At 41.7% G+C, this 8,248-nt stretch overlaps 1 pseudogene; it reads left to right on the top strand.

The window, feature by feature from the left end:
* The first annotated feature begins 3,879 nt into the window (after nt 1-3,879).
* On the top strand, nt 3,880-4,827 carry LOC100341593 (meiotic nuclear division protein 1 homolog; annotated as a pseudogene).
* Nucleotides 4,828-8,248: the final 3,421 nt, after the last annotated feature.

The following is an 8,248-nucleotide window of genomic DNA, read 5'->3' on the forward strand; positions in this document are numbered from 1 at the left end:
AAGATCCTCACCATTGGGGCCGGCACCATGGCTCACTTGGTTGATCTGTGCAGCGCCAGCATCTCATATGGGCACCGGGTTCTAGTCCCGGTTGCTCCTCTTCCAGTCCAGCTCTCTGCTGTGGCCCAGGAGGGCAGCGGACGATAGCCCAAGTGCTTGGGCCCCTGCACCCGCATGGGAGATCAGGAGGAAGCACCTGGCTCCTGGCTTCGGATCGGCGCAGCGCACAGGCCATAGCAGCCATTTCGGGGGTGAACCAGCAGAAGGAAGACCTTTCTCTCTGCCTCTCTTTCTCACTGTCTAACTCAGTCAGAAAAAAAAAAAAAAAAGATCCTCACTGTGGGGAGCAACTCGGACTAGACTGTTACTGGAATTAAGACTTATTCTATGCATCTGCTCTCCCACAATATGGCGCTGGGAGAGGAGGAAACAGCTTCTACTCAGCTGCCTCCAGTTCAACCAATAAATAGCAGGACCTGCTCCTGATTGGAGGAGAGCAGCGTACTCCGCGTGTGGGTAGCAGAGTTCGGATTGGTGGAAGAGGACTATAAAGGAGGAGAGAGACAACATGCACCAGGAACACCTGAGGAACACCTGAGCAGCCCCCGAGAGAGCAGGCTGGCGGTGTGCCGCTCCCCCGTGGAAGTGGGGAAAGTGGCAGGGGGAACCGCCCTTCCACGGAGGTGGAAGGGACGGTGGACGGTAGCCAACCCGGGAAGAACCAGCAGCAAACCAGGGGAGGGCCGAGCAGACAAAAGAACAGCGCAGGGTCCTGTGTCGTTTCTCCAGGAAGAGGGGGAGCGACACCTCACCACAACACATTATAATTACTCTCCATAGTAACACATAAGGAAAAGATTCTAAAATGTGCATCAAAGAAATGCCAGATTACTTTCAGAGGATCCCCAATTAAACTCCCAGCTGACTTGTCATCAGAAACCCTACAAGCTAGGAGAGAATGGTGAGATATATTCCAAGTCTTAAGAGAGAAAAAAGTGCCAACCCAGAATACTGTACTTTGCAAAACGCTCATTTATGAATAACGGTTACATAAAGACCTTCCACAACAAACATAAACTGAAATAATTTGTCACCACTTGTCCAGCCTTACAAAAGATGCTTAAGGATGTACTACACCCAGAAACATAGTCATCACTATGAAAGAATGTAAAGGCAGAAAATCTCCCATTAAAGTACAAAGGAAATCCAAAGTAAACAACCAGAACATTTATGGAAAACAGCAGGGAACTGGAACTTCCTCTGGTTTTTCTTCTGCAGTTCCTTAGATTCCAGAATATCCTGTTACTGGGAATCTGTTCTTGAATCTTTTTAAAAAGAAGACACAGATTGTGTTGGACCATCTTTTTTCTTCTCTTATTACATACCATTTGCGTGATTACAGTGTTACGTCTTAGTTCTTATGTCTTTGGGCAGAAGAGTGTATCAGTTATTTTAAGTGAATTTTTCCCTGTCTTTGAAGCTTAGTCCATAAGTGTGTTGTTGCCACAAAAGAAAATGCTTGGTTTGCATTTCTTGAATACTTGAAAACCGAAATTGATAAGATATATTATGTAATAAATTAGGTTTTTATTTCTGGATAAAACTAGAAATGAAATAAAGGCTTGAACTACTAAAGGATGAAAATAATGATAGTGCTTACAGGCACTGTGAACCCTTTTTCATTTGAGGCATCCAAAATTCAAGTATTCACTAAATTTTTCTCCAGAAATCCTTCTCTCCTTTTCTGTGCTTTATGCACTTACTCATTCATTTTTAAGATTTACTTATTTATTTGAAAGTCAGACTTACACAGAGAGAGGAGAGGCAGAGAGAGAGAGAGAGGGAGAGAGAGAGAGAGGTCGGTCTTCCATCCCATCCGCTGGTTCACCCCAAGTTGGCTCCAGTGGTCAGAGCTGCACCGATCTGAGGCAGGAATCAGGAGCTTCTCCCACGCGAGTGCAGGACTTGAGCCATCCTCTACTCATGCATTTACACTTATTAAAGTGTCATTTTATCTGTGTTCATTATGAATCTGATAGCTTTTCTAGTTAGGAAAAATATACTCATAAAAATACTCTTATGTTTTTGTTTGTTTGTTTGTTTGGACAGGCAGAGTTAGACAGTGAGAGAGACAAAGACAGAGAGAAAGGTCTTCCTTCATAGGTTCACCCCTCAAATGGCCGCTACGGCTGGCGCACTGCGCCGATCCGAAGCTAGGAGCCAGGTGCTTCCTCCTCGTCTCCCATGCGGGTGCAGGGCCCAAGCACTTGGGCCATCCTCCACTACCCTCCCGGGCCATAGCAGAGAGCCGGACTGGAAGAGGAGCAACCGGGACAGAACTGGCGTCCCAACTGGGACTAGAACCCAGAGTACCGGTGCCTCAGGTGGAGGATTAGCCTAGTGAGCCACGGTGCCAGCCAATAAAAATACTCCTAATGTCATTTTTTTGGTTAATATTTGACCCACCAATGGTATTTTAGATACATTTAATCAATTTAATAAGGTGTCTATAAAAATTTAAAGCATTACATATTATATTTGAACTAGTTAGTGAAGAATAAGAAAAAAACTTGCTTATTGAAACTGTATAGCATTAATTCATGCTATAACTAGTACTCATATAGTATTTTACACTTTGTGTTTCTGTGTGGGAGCAAAATGTGGAAATCTTTACTTAATATACGCTAAATTGATCTTCTGTATATAAAGATAATTGAAAATTAATCTTGATGTGAAGGGAGGGGGGGAGAGGGAGTGGGAGAGGGAGCATTGTGGGTGGGAGGGAAGTTACGGGGAGGAGGAAGCTATTGTAATCCATAAGCTGTACTTTGGAAATTTATGCTCATTAAATAAATAAAAAAATAGAAACTGTAGGGTATTTAGATTTCATACACAGGTAGTGGCACACTGACATTTTTGTTGCCCAATAATCTGGAGTAGTGTCCTGCATTTATCTGTAAAAACTATAAATTAATGGAATCTCAGAGGAGAAACTTTATGACTGTACTGTGTTTGAGAACCTCTGTACAGCTAGGTAAAGTTTCCATGATACAAAGTATTTGAATTTTGAAATTTATTATTATAAGGAAGAAGACATGGCATTATTCCATGTGCTTAAATAACTTGTTTATTGAGTTTCAGAAGAAAAAAATATGAAATGAGTAATTGTCACTGCATTAGCTATTAGTTATTAGCTATTAGTTAAATTGTCAAGTTGTAGCATAAAGCTTAAATCTGTTTCTCAAATGGGAACCCTAGTAGTGTAATGCTGCTTTATATATGCTGTAAGTGCAACAGACAGTCTCAGCACTGAACATGGATTGACACCTCTCAAATGACTGCAACCTCTGAGGTAGGTGTTTTGATATGCCTCAGAGTATTTGAGTGCAAATTTATTAATCTGTTTGGTAGTGAAGATACTTCCTTTTCCTTTTTTGTCTGTCAGATTTTCATGTTTAAATTTGGATGTTTACATCTTTACTACTCTTAATTTGTTCCATGGCTAAAATGGGTTGTCAGTGAAGAAACTTAAAAACAGCCTCATTCATGTAAGTGCTTAAGTGAAAACTACATATTGTGTTCTGTGTTCATGCACTTTTAGTGATCTGTGTTTCTGTTTAAATGTAAGTGATGTTTAAAATAAAATTACAAAAGAATGTCAGTAATATAAAGGTATAGTAATGAAAATGGTGAAAAACAAGTATATATGGGTAGGGAAATATATTTTGTAATTTGTCTAAGGTTCTCAGTAAGTCTTGTAGAATTGCAATAGAACACATGAAAAATTAGCAAGGGTATATAAAATTGATACCTCAGAAACCCGCTCCACCCCCTGCTGAAAGCACATGCCCCACCACAGGAAGCTGAGCCACTGGCGCCATGTCAAAGATGAAAGGATTAAGTGCAAAAGAAAAGAAAACCCACATGATGGAAATATTTTTCGAGACAAAAGACGTGTTTCAGGGGCCGGTGCCGTGGCTCACTTGGTTGGTCCTCCGCTTGTAGCGCCAGCATCCCATATGCGCACCGGGTTCTATTCCCGGTTGCTCTTCTTCCAGTCCAGCTCTCTGCTGTGGCGTGGGAGGGAAGTGGAGGATGGCCCAAGTGCTTGGGCCCTGCACCCACATGGGAGACCAGGAGGGGGCACCTGGCTCCTGGCTTCAGATCAGCGCAGCACCAGCCGTAGCAGCCATTTGTGGCGTGAACCAACGGAAGGAAGACCTTTCTCTCTGTCTCTCTCTCTCTCTGACTCTACCTGTTAAGTTAAAGGAAAAAAAAAAAGATGTGTTTCAACGAAAAGACATGGAGAAGATTGCTCCCAAAGAAAACAGTGTTACTACCACGTCAGGAAAAGACATCCCCCAGAGTTTAGTTGATGATGGTGTGGTTGACTGTGAGAGGATTGGAACGTCGAGTTACTACTGGGCTTTTCCTAGGAAAGCTCTTCATGCAAGGAATCGCAAGGTGGAGGTTCTGGAATCCCAGTTGTCTGAAGGAAACCAGAAGTATGCAAACCACAGGAAAACATGGAGAAAGCTAAAATTGGCCTACACGAGATGGAAGAACGAGCCATGATAGCAAAAGAGCTTTCTTCACTGCCAGAAGAAAGGGAGCAGCTAAAAGCACAAGTGGAGAAATTATGAGGAATGTGATCCACAAGTTGTGGAAGAAATACGTCAAGCAAATAAAATAGCCAAAGAAGCTGGTAACAGATAGACTGATAACATAGTTGCAATAAAATCTTGGGCCAAAAGAAAATTTTGATTGGAAGAAAATAAAATTGATAAAAATTTGGGAATCCCGGAAGACTTTAACAACATAGACTGAACTCTTTGCTGCTGGGGAAGATCTGTGAACTTGTGACTATGTAAATCTTTGATGTTTGCAACCATGTGTACGGAATTGACACTTACCTGTCACTGTTCACCATTTTTTAGATTTTAAATAAAGTATAAAATGCAGTTGTTCTTCAGCCTTTTTGGCAGATGAAAAGCAGGATGATAGCCACATGCCCACAGCGCTCAGGGAGGCAGGCCAGTGCGGAGCAAGCAGTCAGCTTTGCAGATGATTTTTTGAAGATCAGTCATGCCATCTCAGCATTTTTTAGTTACATTACAGTTTTAAGTACTCCAAGTGCATTTGAAGGTCCTAACTTGGATAAATATACATAAATTTTTGGAAATAACCCTTAAAACACTAATGACTGTTTTACTAGTTCTCGGTATCTGGTGGGAAATATGTATCGTGGAATAGTCTACCACATCATCATTGCAAATTTCCCTAAAAAAACTGAGTTAAAAATAACATTGATCCCATGTGCATATGTATCTTTTCCATCAGAGAGAGTATTTGCAGTCACTCAAACAAATTTAAAGGAAAAATAAACAGTTTGTGTAGTGTGTCTAATTTTTTTTCACTCTGTCCAATTTTGATAGTCTTTTAAGGAACTAGAGAAATACTGCATATGTCTGAAATGACCCAACTGGCATCCACACCATTTGCTGGTGAATCTGGCCTTTGTGTGGCTGGCAGTTGCTCTTGGCCCACTGAATCACTTCCTGGAGGTGGCAGGAGCAAATTGGCCCAACTTTGTTTGTTCTTGAGGCCTATTTATGTCGCCCCAGGGCACCAGCACTTCTCACAAGGGAGAAAGGATTTGAGGAAAGAAACAGAGGACAAAAAGTAAAAATAACTCACCGTAGTACACAAAAGCCTTTCCCTAAAATTCCAGAATTTCTCAGACCCAGTTTGCTGTTAGTTAGGACCACTGTTTGCTTGTTGGAAAGAAGGTATGTATGAGATGTCCACGTGGTCACAAAAAAAGTAATTTCTAATGATCCCCTCCCAAAAAAATTATACCTCAGCCATCATGTTTTATTCCCCCCTACTTGACTTTCAACATTAACCTTTTCTTTTGTAAGAACCTAAAGGTGTCAATTATGATTTGCAGATATTTGTAAAGCTTAACACATTATTTTTTATATTTACTTGTAGCTGACTCAATATAACAATCTCAGGACAAGCGTGTGGTAAGGCAGGTTAAACTGCCACTTGGGATGCCCATGTCCCATATCAAAGTGCCTGTTTTATACCCCAGCAACTCTACTTCCAGTCTGGCTTCCTGCCAAAACATCTTGGCTTCTCTCTCTCTGTCTCTCTCTCTGTCCCTCCCTCCCTCCCTCCCTCCCTCCCTCCCTCCCTCCCTTTCTAATAAGTAAAAGTAAGCATTACAAATATAGATACCAATCTTAAAATATCTTGGATTACTCCCTTCTAAGTGTTCTCCAACAATTCTCAAGTACTTTACCAGCTAGCCAGACATGCTGCACTACAACTTTAGTTAAATATATAATTCTCGTGATATTTGGCAAGGACTGATTTCATAGCAACAACTTTGAATAGAATTGAGGTAATCCCTCATAAAATGGAGTTTGCTTAAATTACTTTTTTTTTAAGATCTGCTAATAGATGTGATTAGCATTATTCTTTTTCAAAAAGCAAAGAGGATTCCAGAAAGCATTTGACAGAGAAAATCATTTGGAAATGAATTGATCAATAGAGAAGAAAACTGATGACCGATCTAAGGCAAGTTGTGAGCATCTGTATAAATATGAAACCTCTTTATTTTTGTCTCAGCAATTTCTAAGAAATTATTTATTAGTTTTTATGGCAATGTTTGTACTGCTGTTTGGAAGGTATAGAATATCTGTTCATTTCATCACAGTGAGTGAAGAAACCTTCTCATTCACTTGCGGAGACTGAGTCTGTTAAACTCAATAATAGTGTTTCAAATGCCTCAGAATACTTTCATAAAAGGAAAAATTTTCTCTGAATACCCTATTTCCCTGCTCTCAGATTTTCTTGCCCACTGACTCGTATCTGTCATTCTGGCTTTCCCATTAGAAGTCATTTAACTATAAATGAATAAAATACATTTTACTAAAACTGTTTTCTGGCTTGAGGCAAGATGGTGGAATAGGAAGGGAGCACACTGATAGTCCGGGGAGAGACAGTTTAATAAAAGTGGAGATACTGCAGATGCAAGGAAGAGTAGGGGAGGAAACAGCAGAAGAAACTCTTCCAGAACGCGTGATTCACAGTGGACCTGCGTGGAAAGCGTGGGAGCCCACAGTTCGGGACACCAGTGGCAGACTCAACACACCAGCACTGGAACGCGAGGTGAGCTGAACCTCAATAAATCGAGACACCGGCAGGCAAGCGAAGAGAGGAGACTAGAAGGAATGACCCCCCTGGGGGGGGGTTCTCCAGGCTAACTGGAAGAGAGAGAGAGAGAAAAAAAAAAAAAGGTGACTGGTATGGACACGGGTTTCTCTCTCTCCGCTCACCTCTCAAGGGCGAGCAAGGCAAAGAGCAGGCGCCATCTTGGACATACGTCATAAGCAGAGCGACCTCAGGTCTGCACCGGCCCTGAGCCTAGCAGAAAAACCTGACTCTGGGCGGGGCGAATTAACAGGAGATTAGGACCTAGTAAATTTGTGGTGCTACTGAACTGAGACTGTGAAAAAAGAGACGGTGGGGGAGAGAACTCACGGAATTCACGTGAGTACTCTCCAGAGACGCTACAATTCCGTAACTTTGGCAACCCAGTGGGAGACTGAAGGAGAATCTGAGCCCACCCTGAGGGCAGAACAGATTCCCTGTGTGGTCCTTGGGAAATAGCTTCCGATCTCTGGCTCCTGTGGGTATATCATTTGCCTGCTAACTACCTCCAACTTCGTTCAGCTGTGCGGAATTACTTCCCTTTTGAATCAAAAAAAGAAAGAGAGAGAGAGAGAGAGAGATCTACCACGCCTAACCTGGGAGTGTCACCTTTGGCACACCAGAACTCTCAGGCCACATCCATCTCAAGCCCTAAGGCTCCATCAAAAACAGACAGTCCACTTAATATAGAGTCTTAGTATAACAAGAAAAAGCACCACAGTGAAGAAACCAAATATCTCCAATATGCCGAATAACAAACGCAAAAACCAAGGTAATAAAAACAAGGAAGTCACCATGACGCCCCCAAATGAAAAAGACACCCCAATTCAAGATTATGAAGATGATGAGTTAGAAGAAATGCAAGAAGCAGATCTCAAAAAATTGATAAGAACATTAAGAAGTTCTCAAAAACAAATTCTTGAACTACAGAAATCCTTAATGGACAAGATAGAAAATCTCTCTCGTGAAAATGAAATATTAAGGAGGAATCAAAATGAAACGAAACAACTAGTACAACAGGAAACTG

The sequence above is a fragment of the Oryctolagus cuniculus genome, chromosome 1 (genome assembly GCF_051225735.1).
Source record: "Oryctolagus cuniculus isolate XC-2025 breed Fujian yellow rabbit chromosome 1, ASM5122573v1, whole genome shotgun sequence".
In the NCBI taxonomy this organism is placed as follows: Eukaryota; Metazoa; Chordata; class Mammalia; order Lagomorpha; family Leporidae; genus Oryctolagus; species Oryctolagus cuniculus.